Source organism: Ictidomys tridecemlineatus, chromosome 5, assembly GCF_052094955.1.
Source record: "Ictidomys tridecemlineatus isolate mIctTri1 chromosome 5, mIctTri1.hap1, whole genome shotgun sequence".
Taxonomy (NCBI): Eukaryota; Metazoa; Chordata; class Mammalia; order Rodentia; family Sciuridae; genus Ictidomys; species Ictidomys tridecemlineatus.
Window position 1 is genome coordinate 193,898,723 of NC_135481.1, and position 11,197 is coordinate 193,909,919.

Consider the following 11,197-nt stretch of genomic DNA (forward strand, 5'->3'; position numbering starts at 1 on the left):
AGTCCCCTCCCATTGCACAGTGAGGGAAACTGAGGCTGGGAGCAGGGAGGTGACTCACCTAGCGCAGAACTCGGAGCAGGGAGCTAACCAGGTCAGTTTCACTTCAGAGTCCTCAAGACTCAATTGGGCAGGAGAGGGATTTGTAAAACTCTTCATTGCTTAAAGAAAACAAAAATAACGAAACAAAACAAAACAAAAAACCCGAGTATCTGCCTTTTCAGCTTTGTGGGTGTGGGTGTCTGAGGTAGGAAATAACCAGGGTGTAGCTTATAGCCAGGCCTGTAACAAACACTTCTTAGAAATCTTCACTTCTGGGTATGTGAGGACATCTGGGATCCCAGTGACTCTGAGGATCCCAAGTTCAAGGTCATCCTGGTCAACCTAGCAAGACCCTTTCTCAAAATGAAAAGGGCTGGGGTGTAGCTCTGTGGTAGAACGCCCTGGGTTCCATCCTCCAAAACACACACACACACACACGCACACACACACACGCACACACACACGCTCACACACATGTGCACACACACACGCACACACACACGTGCACATAGACTCTTTACTGGTCCAGGGGCAGCTCTGCCGTGACTCCTCGGTGCTGGGTGGTGCGGGGAGCTCCTGCGTGTCCTGGAGGGAGGCAGGGGCAGCCCCTGTGCGGCACGTCGGGGAAACTGCCTGAAGAGGACTCAGAGGACAGGATCCCCACTCTTCCAGCGTCCAGTTGCTTGAGACGAGTGATTTGCAGATGTTGCGTTTCCCTGGCTTCCACACGGACGGTCCTGAGTTCTGTCTCTAGAGCTGCCTGCACTTCTGAACCCGCAGCCCTGTCCCCTCTGCGGGGCCAGGACTTCTCTCAGGTGCCCTGAGTTAAAGACGGCGCTTGAGGGGGCCAGCAGGTCCAGCACAGTGCCCCGTGCCCCAGTGGGGAAGCAGAGGTCATGTGGGCTCGGACCCCGTCACCCGGGAAGTCCCAGAGCCGCCTTGTCCTCTCCTCATGGGCGTCTCCATTTGGCCGACAGTGGATATGTCCATTCCCTGCTGACCCCAAAGCCACGTGGTGCCTTCCCTGGCGCTGAGGAGGGGGGTGAGAACGGCAGCCCATGCCCCCCGCGCTGGGTACCATCCGAGGCCCCTTCCTGAAGTCAGACCCGTGAAGCTCAGAGGGTGACCCCACAGGGAGGTCCCACCTTGTCCAGATGAAGCCACTGAGGGAAGAGAGGATAAGCTCTCTGCCAAGGTCACAGCGCCACACGCGGAAGAAGCCTGGAGCCCGCGGTCCCCCCACCTGCCCGGAGTCCCAGCTCTCCTTCGGGGAACCCTGCCACGGCTGACCATGAGCCAGCCACCAGCCCTGGCCACCGAAGCAGCAAATTGTCCTGGCCACGGTGACCAATTCAGAGGTGATCCCAGCTGTATCTTCGTGAAGCTGCCCTGAGACCTTTATTGGAATCAATAAGGAGAAAGGTAGTTTCCCAGAGGGGCCAGGAGAGCAAGAGTCCCCTAGATGAGAGCTGCCAAGTCTAGCCTTGTCACCGGCTTGAAAAGGAACGCAGCGCAGGGCGAATCTGAGGAGCAACAAAGGACCAGTGACGTTATTGAAGCTCCTGGATCAAGCCGCGCCTGAAATACCCCTGGACTATTCAACTACATGAACTAATACATTCTGCTCCCGCCTCTCAATTTTTGGCTCAGGCTGGTTGAGCACTAATAGGAACAGGGGTTCAAGCACGAGTTGTGGTGAAGGTCATGGCCACAGCCCACCCCCTGATTATGATTTGTTAACTCTTGTTGTGTAACAGCTGTATTGAGATATAATTCCCATACAGTATACCCATTCAACGTATGCAACTTCACTCAAGGAAAAAAGCAAAGTATACAATCAAAGGTTTTTCATGTAGTCAGACTTGTACAGCCGTCTCCTCAGTCCACTTTAGAGTCCTAGCATCGGCCCCAGAAGAAACCCCACACCCATTAGCAGCACTTCCCACTTACCCCCAAATGCCTCTATTGGAATCTCTGTAAATGTGCCTATTCTGGACATTTCATATAAACAAATCATATAACATATGTTGCGTTTTGTTTTCTTTTCAAAGTTAACCTGTCCCATAGCATTTATCAGAACTCCACTCATTTTTTAGTGCTGCATAAGATTTCACTGTATGGACATACCACACTTCATTTGAGCCTTAGTTGGTTGTTGGACTCTGGTGTCGCTGCCACGTTGGGCTATAAGGAACAATACTGCTATGGAGGATGTACAGATCTTCTTGTGGCAGGTTTTCCACCCTCGGGGTGTTCCTAGGAGTGGAGCTGCTGGGGAGCGCAGGCCCGGTTTAACCCTTTGTTGTGCTGCTGTACTGTAGCCCAGCGTGGCTGCCCCTTCATACCCCAGCAGTGTGTGAACACCCCCGATTTTTGCTTCAACTCTGTGGGAAGAGAGGTTTTCCTGTATCTTACACGGGCTGCAGGGATGAGAAGCCGTCATGTTTGTGAGAGTCGAGGCAAGTCTCTTGAGTTTGGGGCAAAGTCCCATCTGAGAAATGGGGACAGCAAATGTCCCTCTTGAGGAGTCTTCTGAGGATGCAGGAGACACAGCTGCCAGAGACTGGACGTAGCCAAGGGACGGTGGTGGCCAGGGACCTGATTTTTTTTCTTTTGCAAAGCCGGGGAGGGGCCCAGGGCCTCGTGATGCTACACAAGTGTTTTACTACGGAGCTGAGTCCCCTTTACATTTTTTATTTTGAGACAGGGTCTTGTTAAGCGGCCCAGGCTAACCGTGAACAGGTGATCAGCCTCCCAAGTTCCTGGGATTGCAGGCAGCACCTCCACCACAGGCCAGACACAGTTGGGACCAGCGTCCTTTGTTCCAGTTAAATGGAACTTGCCTGGGGCTGGGGCTCGGTGGCAGAGCGCTCGCCTACCACGCGTGAGGCACTGGGCTGGATCCTCAGCACCACATAAAAATGAAATAAAGGTATTGATTGTAGATATCACCTACAACTAAAAAATAAATATTTAAAGAAAAAATAAATAAATAAACCAAACTTGCCCGAATACCTGTAGGGTACACACCTGGCGATATAATACTTACTAAGGTCCATCAGCCATCCCAGCGGCTCAGGAGGCTGAGGCAGGAGGATCGCAACTCCAAAGCCCGTCTCAACAACTTAGTCAGGTGCTAAGCAACTCAGTGAGACACTGTCTCAAAATTAAAAAAAATAAATAAAAGAGGGCTGGGGATGTGGCTCAGTAATTAAGTGCCCCTGGATTCAATCCCTAGTATCAAACTAATAATAATAATAATAATAATAATTTTAAATTTTTTAAAAAACAAGGGAAAGGAAGGAAGAAAGGAAGGAAGGAAGGAAGGAAGGAAGGAAGGAAGGAAGGAAGGAAGGAAGGAAGGAAGGAAGGAAGGGGATCCATCCTGTGAGACTCTGGGAGATCTGTGGTCCCGTCTGTGGAAATCGGCTGACGTCGCACACCATGCTGTGGATCAGCGGGTGACAAGTCCTACTGACGGAGGACACGTGGGCTGAGGCACAGCCACTGTGCCGGTCTTGGAGCAGGACAGAGTGAAGCCCCTTGACTCAGTGTTGGTGCCCAGAGTGGGACGGGCGGGCGGCAGGGCGGGGGAGGCAGGGTCACGTCGCAGTGCCCTAGCGCGGGCCGTGGCCTCTCCGGCCTCCTCTCTTCCTCTCCCTCCACCTGCCGTATTGGCCTAAACTGCTTTCCTTTTCCAGAACAAGACGTGTTCCCTTTCCGGTCATTTCCTTCCTGTCACCTGGCAAAGTCCAGGTCACTCTTGGATTTCACTCACAGGTCGGCTTCTCCAGGAAGCGTGCGCAGTGGAGATCTTCCGTTCGCCCGGGTGACATTCATTTCTCTGGATGGGAAGACGGCATCTCAGTTCTTCTTTGGGAACCATTCCCTCCCAGCTTTGCCCCGGGGGTGTGGGTCCAGCCCCTGGCTCCAGGTTTTCACATTCCTCAGATCATGGTAATTGGTTGGGATGGACGATCCCCGGGATGGACGATCCCCGCCGGACGGTTGAGCCTCATTCCTGGGCCTTTGGCTGCAATTGCCAGGAAAGAGGAGCTGCCCTTGCGTCAGGTTGTAGGCACACAATGAAGACGTCATGCCAGGCGTGGGGCCCAGCCCTGACATCCCAGTGACTCCGCAGGCTGAGGCCCGAGGATCCTGAGTGCCAGGCCAGCCTCAGCAACTTAGCGAGACTCCATTTCAAAAGAAAAAGAAAAAAGAACTGGGGATGCGGCTCGGTGGTAGCAGACCCCTGGGTTCAATCCCAAGTCCTGCCTAAAGGGGGAAAAAAAAAGAAAGGCAGGGTTGTAAGTTGGTGGTGGAACTCGGGCCTAGCTTGTGTGAGGCACCGCAAATAATGACAATAAGAAAACATCAGACCCCAGGCCGATTCAGGCAAACAAAAGCAGTCCAGGCCTACTGGAGCAGGGAATGCCAACAATTCAAAAGTGTATACCTGGGTCCCCTTTAATCAAGCAGGGACAGACTCCAAAGCCCCCCGCCGATGCCCGAGACTCGGATATTACCAGGAAGTTTCATCACGCTACTCAGAAGAGTGGGTACCTCAAAACTTACGAATTGCTTATTTCTGAAATGTTCCATTTAATGTTTTTGCAATCTGGTTGACCACAGGTAATTGCACTTGAGAAAGGCAAAGCCCCGGCCAGATAAGGAGGGGACACTGTAGTTAAAGGCGAGGGTGGCCTTGCCCCTGCCAATAAATATCTGTTGATCGAGTGAACAAATGTCCCTCCTATAAATAGTTGAAGAAAGACGGAACCTAAAGGAAGAGACTTGGCTCAAGGTGACCGCTGCCCCTCCCCCAGGGCAGGCCAGCTGGTTTCCCTGAGCCGCTGGGCCCGGGGCCAAAGTTTCCCTTCTTTCTGGGATGGGCTCCTTATCTGGGAGTCCTTTTCCCTGGGAACCTTGGAGAGTGACTCATGGAATTTTTCTCGGACAGGAGTGCCCTAGAGACCAGAGGTCACCTCCAGCTCCTGAAACGGCTTCCCAGGAGCTGAGGGCAGGGGAGAGGCCTCCCGAGTGGCCCAGGTATCCCTGTGGAGAGCCTGCTGGCCTGGGGAGGGGTCTGGGGGTCACCCTATCAGGAACCTGTCATCTCTGAAGTGAGGGAGGCCCCCCTGCAGGACACCTGGACAGCTCCGTCTTTTTGTCCAGCTGGGGACAGCCCTGGACAGCCAGGCGTGTCACCGCAGGCAGGGTCTCACTCAGCCCTGGAGGGTGTGTCTGGGGTGGTGTGGATCACACGTCCCTCACGTCCCTGTCAATGGGGGCCTAGGCACAGGACCTCCGTCTCACTTTCCTTTTTTCCTTGATTTTGGTTGGTTTGGTTTTGCTTGTTTCTTTCCTCCTCTCCTGCTCCTCTTCCTCCTCTCTTCTCTCTCTCTCTTTCTCTCTCTCTCTCTCTCTAATTGCATTTTCCCCTTCCTGTGGTCTGTGTGATTTTGGTCAGTTTGGAACCTGGACCTCAGTTTCTTCCTACAACGGGGGGTTCTTACCTGTGGATCTTTGCTGTAGGATTCAAAAGAACTCAGCTCGGGGCTGGGGATGTGGCTCAAGCGGTAGCGCGCTCGCCTGGCGTGCGTGCGGCCCGGGTTCGATCCTCAGCACCACATACCAACAAAGATGTTGTGTCCGCCAAGAACTAAGAAAAAATAAATAAATGTTAAAAAAAAAAACAAAAAAACCCCAAAAGAACTCAGCTCCAGGGCCAGTGCTCAGCGGGAGTCAGCAACACGTCTTAACCAGACACAGGTTGCTTAGTGGTGGTTTGAGCACACCTTTATCGTTTTTTTTTCAGGGTCACCTGATGCATGACAATGACCTTCTGAACCCTGCTTGCCAACCCAGCTAATTTCTTTTGGCAAGGGACTGAATGATGACCTTCAGATTTCATTTGAAAAGCAAGAGAATTTCAAATTGTTGGGTGTGTGTGGAGGGGGAAGTCCTGGGCTAGATCCCAGCACCTTGGAGGGAGAGCGAGGGCCGGTGGTATCCGAAATCCACCCTGGAGCAGATGCCGGGCTCCTGCCCTTTCCTGACACCTCCCAAGCCACAGGTCTGGGCTGGGGCCAGGCCTCTGTGAGCCAGGGTCCCGGGGATTTGTCAGCTGGGGAATCTGAGAATGGCTGGTTTCGGGGAGACATTCCCATCCTCCTGCGCCGGGACAGCCGTCCTTCTTTGCCGAGTCTCAGCTTCCTCCTCTGGAAAACGGTGATAGTCTCCCCACTCAGAGGTTCAAAGCTGAGGGTGACTGTGCTCCCGGGGGACATTTGTCAAAGTCTGGAGACGTTTTTGGTTCTCGCAGCTTGGGGGACGCTGTTACTGGCGTCGAGTGAGTGCGGTGGGGGCGCTGCCGAGCCCCCTAGGTGCACAGGTGCCTCTAGAAGTCGAGGCCCAAGGTCAGCGCGCGGAGGTGGAGAGCTCTGGGTTCTGTGTGTTAGGGTGTCCCCGGCGCCCCGTGGACAGCAGGCCAAGGAGCGTTTTCTATGACCCAGCGCACACCTGAGCTGCCCGCTGCGGGGACCTGCCCAGGCGGGGCGGAGAGTCCAGCGCTGAACGGAAAGAAGGTCTGAGAGCGCCACTGTCGCGCCGCAGAGGGCAGCAGAGCAGGGCGGCGGAGGCTGGAGTGCCCAGCTCCACACTGCACCTGGAAGTGACCTTGACTTGAGTCTGACTCCTGTGTAAGGTCTTCCTACTTCCTGAGTAAGGCCTGAGGGTCCCCCAGATCCGGGCGGAACGCACAGGGCCCTTCAAGAGCATTCGGGAAGCATGACACGTTGGCCACTCAGCGAACTGGATGGAGCTGGAGGGAGCCTGCCGGAGACCAAAGGGCAACATGTCCGGCTCAAGCCACCGGGGCATCTTCAAACTCTCTCCTCGCGAGGAGCTGAGTCTCCTGAAACTGGTGGGAGAAGAAAGGAAAGAAGGAAATGGGTGTTGATTGAATGGTGCTATGCGTCACTTACTGTCTCAGGATTTGTCCCGCTCAATCTGTCCTTTAGCCTCCAGGCTGAAGTCGTTGCTCTCAAGTGTCACGAAACCAGAGAGATTCGCTCTCTCCTTGGTTTGAGTGCCCTTTGTGGTGGCATAAAGACCCGGGCACAGGAGGTGCTGAATGAACACATGGAATGAGTGTGAACACCGAAGCTTGCGGGGTTCAGGGCCAGGTCTACAGTGACAGGAAATAAAGGTAAGAGAATGCATTTGAGTTCAGCATCGTTTCCCCTCAGTCCTGCACGACTCCACAGGCTGAGAAGCTCAGCCTGCCTCTGTTAGGGTCTAGATCTTAAATGTCCCCCGGAAGCTCAGGTGTGGGAGACGTGGACCCTCTGCAGCAGGGTTCAGAGGTGAGGCCTTCGTCAGCAGATCCTGAGGGCTGTGCTCTCATAAACGGATTACTGTCACGATGGAGTCAAAGCTTAATCAGCCCTTGGGAGGTGGTGCAGACGTCAGGAGGTGGGGCTCACCGCGAGGAAGGAGGTCTTTGGGGACATGTTTTTGAAGGGTATATTTTGTCCCTGGTACCCCTCCCTCCCTTTCCGCTTCTTGACGACCATAAATTGAGCTGCTTTCTCTCCCCACACACTCCCCACCCTGATGTTCTGCCCTGCCAGTGACCAAAATCAGTGGAGTCAAGAGACCACCCGCTAAAACCTCTAAAATCATGAGTCAAATCTTTCTTCCTCTTCAGTTGTTTTTCTCAGGTATTTTGTCATGGTAACAGAAACCTGACTAAAACAGAAAGCTGGTATCAAGAAATGGGCTCATCACTCTGATTCTATCTGAAGGTGTGGTTTAGAAGCCTTTAGAACTGGTTTGTAGAAAGAATTTGGGAGAGTTTGGAGAAGCAGACTAGGACACTGAAAGTGGGCTTGAGAGGTGACTCTACCCCAAAAGACCCGAATGCTGACTGAACTGTGAGAGTACAGACTGTGCTGATGAGGGTTCTGATAGAAATGAGGGTTCCGTTCAGAACTGGGCTGGAGGCCATGCGGCAGTATGGGAAAGAACTTGTCCGTAGTTTGTCCATGCCCTGAGACTTTGTGTGAGACGGAGTGTGAAGAATAATCCATCTGTCAGAGGAAAGGCAATGCAGAATTCAGTGTCTGGTGTGGATATTGATGGATTTTTTTTTCCCATCAGGTTTTCAGTGAGGATAAGGAGCAAAAAGCAGAGCAGAAAGATTTTAAATGCTTGCAAGTTTGATTGGAAAAGTAGAAAATATGAAGTTAGGACTAAGGAGAACATGTGGGGTTGCTTAAGAGATTAGCCCCTTTAAAAAGGAGCCAAGTAGGACCTGGTCAGACCCCACCCATCCCAGGCATGCTTGGGCCCAAGGCTGCCTACATAATCCTTCCCCCAGGATTCCTTTCCAATGTTTGGGGGTGGAGGCATTCAAAGCCCCCTCATGGCCACTGCTGGGGCCTTCCAAATGGGTCTCATTTGTAGGCATACAGGAAAGCTAGTGAGCTCCGATCTTTTTAAAGTGATAGTTATTTTGGATCTTTAATATTAGAACCAAGCTGGGTGCAGTGGTGCAGTGATTCTGGAGGCGTGAGGTAGGGGGATCGTAAGTTTGAAGTCAGCCTTAGCAATTTTAGTGAGACTCTCAGCAACTTAGAGAAATGCTGTCTCCAAAAAAATGTAACTCAGAGACAAAGCACCCCTGGGTTTAATTCTTAGTACACCTCAAAAGTTAGAACCAGGCCTAAGTCTTAAGCAATATACTATCTAATATGGTAATAAGGTGAAAATCATAGTCAAGTGTTCCCTAACATATCTGAAATGGATAGCTTGTGTACATCATTGTCTCAGTGTGGCCAAACACTGCCAATCTCTTCGTGCCCATTATCTGCACTGGAACCCCTCAAAGCTAGTTGACTTCACCTGAAGAATGGCTTATATTAGGACAATACCCAATACAGACACAGGGTTCACCCCAGGAGAGGCTCAGGTAAGGTAAAATCAGCTGAGGAACTATCCGATCCATGTCTCTCATCTCATAACCACCCTGAACAGGAGGGCAGGGATGGAAACACTGTTACTGGACTGTAGGTCTCTCCTGCTGTTTCTTACCCTCAGCATAAACTATTCACTTCATAGCCCAAAGTGTCTGCTTCAGCTCTTGCCATCAGGTCTACATTCCTGCCAACAGTTGGAAGGCTCACCGCCATTTCTAAGGATACATCTGAAAAGTCACGCACATCACCTCCACTGGCATCCTACTGGCTGGACATAGCCACATGGTCATACCTAGTGTCCAGGGAAGCTGGAAAGGGCAGTCTCTTTACCGTGGCCATGTGCCCAGTTAAACTTGAGGTTTCTATGACTCACAAAATAGAGGAGATGAGTTGGGGGAAAGGGGTGGCTGCAGAGCACACCACAGTCAGCTGCTCTTTATCACCCAGCTCCTGCTACCAGCTACTTGACATTTGTCCATTTAACTCGTCACACTCACGGCGGATGGGAGTCATTTTCCCATCCTCCAGATGAGGAGACAGAGCCTGGAAAGGCCAGGGACGAGCCTCACATTACAGGTGAGAGTGGCCAAGCCGCATTCGGCCCGGTCTGTGCCCCCACAGCCTCTGTGTGGCTGAAAGACTCAGAAGTCCAGGGGCAGCCAGCGGGCTCCCCAGACCAACCACTGATTGGCCCGCCCGGCCTCAGGGCCCGTTGTCCTTTGGAGATGTAGCGAGTGCTGTTGGCGCCCTGGCTGTCCACCTTCAAGGTCTTGTCTGAGGACTTTCTTCCAAGGGATGTCCCTGGCAGCAGCTCTCCGACAATGAAGAAACTTCTTCAGCAACCTCAGCCCTGGCTGCCAGCGCCCCTGGGGCCACCGCTCCCATCATCTCTAGTGGTGACACACGGATAAGGCATCTCGTGTCACCGCCGTCCCGCTGTCTCCTTTCCTCCTCCCCTAATGGTGCTTTCTGGGACCCCTCCAAGCGACCCCCCGCAGGAAGTCTTTGTCTCAGGGCCTGCTTCTGGGGGTCCCAGACCAAGGGATGGGCCACCTGCTGGGCTCCCTGGTCCGCCTCCAGATGGACCCATGATTCCCACCTGACTAAGCCACCACCAGCCTCCTTCAGCTAGGTGACAGGTCAGGGATGGCTTGTGACCCCAAACCAGGCCGGGGACAGCTCTTCCAGGATTTCTCCCGGAGCAGTGAGGAGGAGCCACCGCCGCAGCTGGGCTCCTGAACTGCTGGCCTTGGGCACGGGTCTGGAGAGTGCGGCCATATTAGAGGACAGCTGTCCTGGGAGGAGGAAGAGAAGCCAGGCCCCACCCTCCCGGCTCAGTGCACCAATGAAGGTCCATGTCATCTGGGAGGCTCAGCGGCTCTCCTGCTCTCCTGCTCTCCGTGGGCAGGACGGTTTTCCCCGGCTGCCTTCCCTGCCTGGCCACAGGGCTGCCTTCCCTGCCTGGCCTCTGTGGCCGTGGGAGTTTGCCGTCTCTGAGGTTGGCTGGGAGGCAGTTCTTGCTTGAGTTTCCAGTTACTTTGGTAACCATGCGTCAAGGACAGCTATGGGAAGCGTGGTGGCCAATAGCCCGATTGAGAAATCAACCGCCTTCCATTTTCTCAACTCCAGGTCATTGGGAAAGAATGAGAAGTATTTCCCTACCGTTTGCCAAGAAGGTAGTGGGGCCTGTGATGGAAAGATCGGGCTTCCTTTGCCTCCCAGGCAGAATCCACAGGCCATCCTTTCCCGAGGCCTGGGCCAGAATCTCAGAATCGACTGGGCAGGGCACCTGACACAGGGCCTCGGAGGATCTTGTTTCAAAGGTCTGACTCTTACGCCCCAGCCCAGATGACTTAGTCACACTCTTTGGGGACAGGATTCAAGAATTGGCCTTTCAAACAAAGCCTCTCAGCTTCTCTGAAAGTTGAAAAACTTAGAATTCTTTTACCCCTGAACACTAGAAGGCCCATCTGAAATTGGCTCATACGAAAAAAAGCAATTTGTTGGCTCAAGTATCTGAAGAGTCCTGGCTTCAGGCCTGGCTGGCTTTAGGAGGTGCCCGGACAGACACAGCATCTGCCATCTCTTGGTGTCCTGCTTCAGCCCCAGCTGCCAGCAAGATGCAACCACAGCTGCAGGCCACATCCTGGCAGGGGCGAGTCTGGTGGGAAATGGGG

At 53.2% G+C, this 11,197-nt stretch overlaps 2 long non-coding RNA genes across 2 annotated transcripts; both read right to left on the reverse strand.

The window, feature by feature from the left end:
• Positions 1-1,410: 1,410 nt before the first annotated feature.
• LOC144378190 (uncharacterized) lies at positions 1,411-4,017 on the reverse strand. Its single transcript, XR_013439851.1, has 2 exons — positions 3,089-4,017; positions 1,411-2,997 (listed from the first exon to the last, which is right to left on the reverse strand). It is a non-coding gene; the product is annotated as an uncharacterized LOC144378190 (long non-coding RNA).
• Positions 4,018-4,028: 11 nt separating this feature from the next.
• On the reverse strand, positions 4,029-10,844 carry LOC144378189 (uncharacterized). Its single transcript, XR_013439850.1, has 4 exons — positions 10,683-10,844; positions 6,024-6,961; positions 5,556-5,701; positions 4,029-4,314 (listed from the first exon to the last, which is right to left on the reverse strand). It is a non-coding gene; the product is annotated as an uncharacterized LOC144378189 (long non-coding RNA).
• Positions 10,845-11,197: the final 353 nt, after the last annotated feature.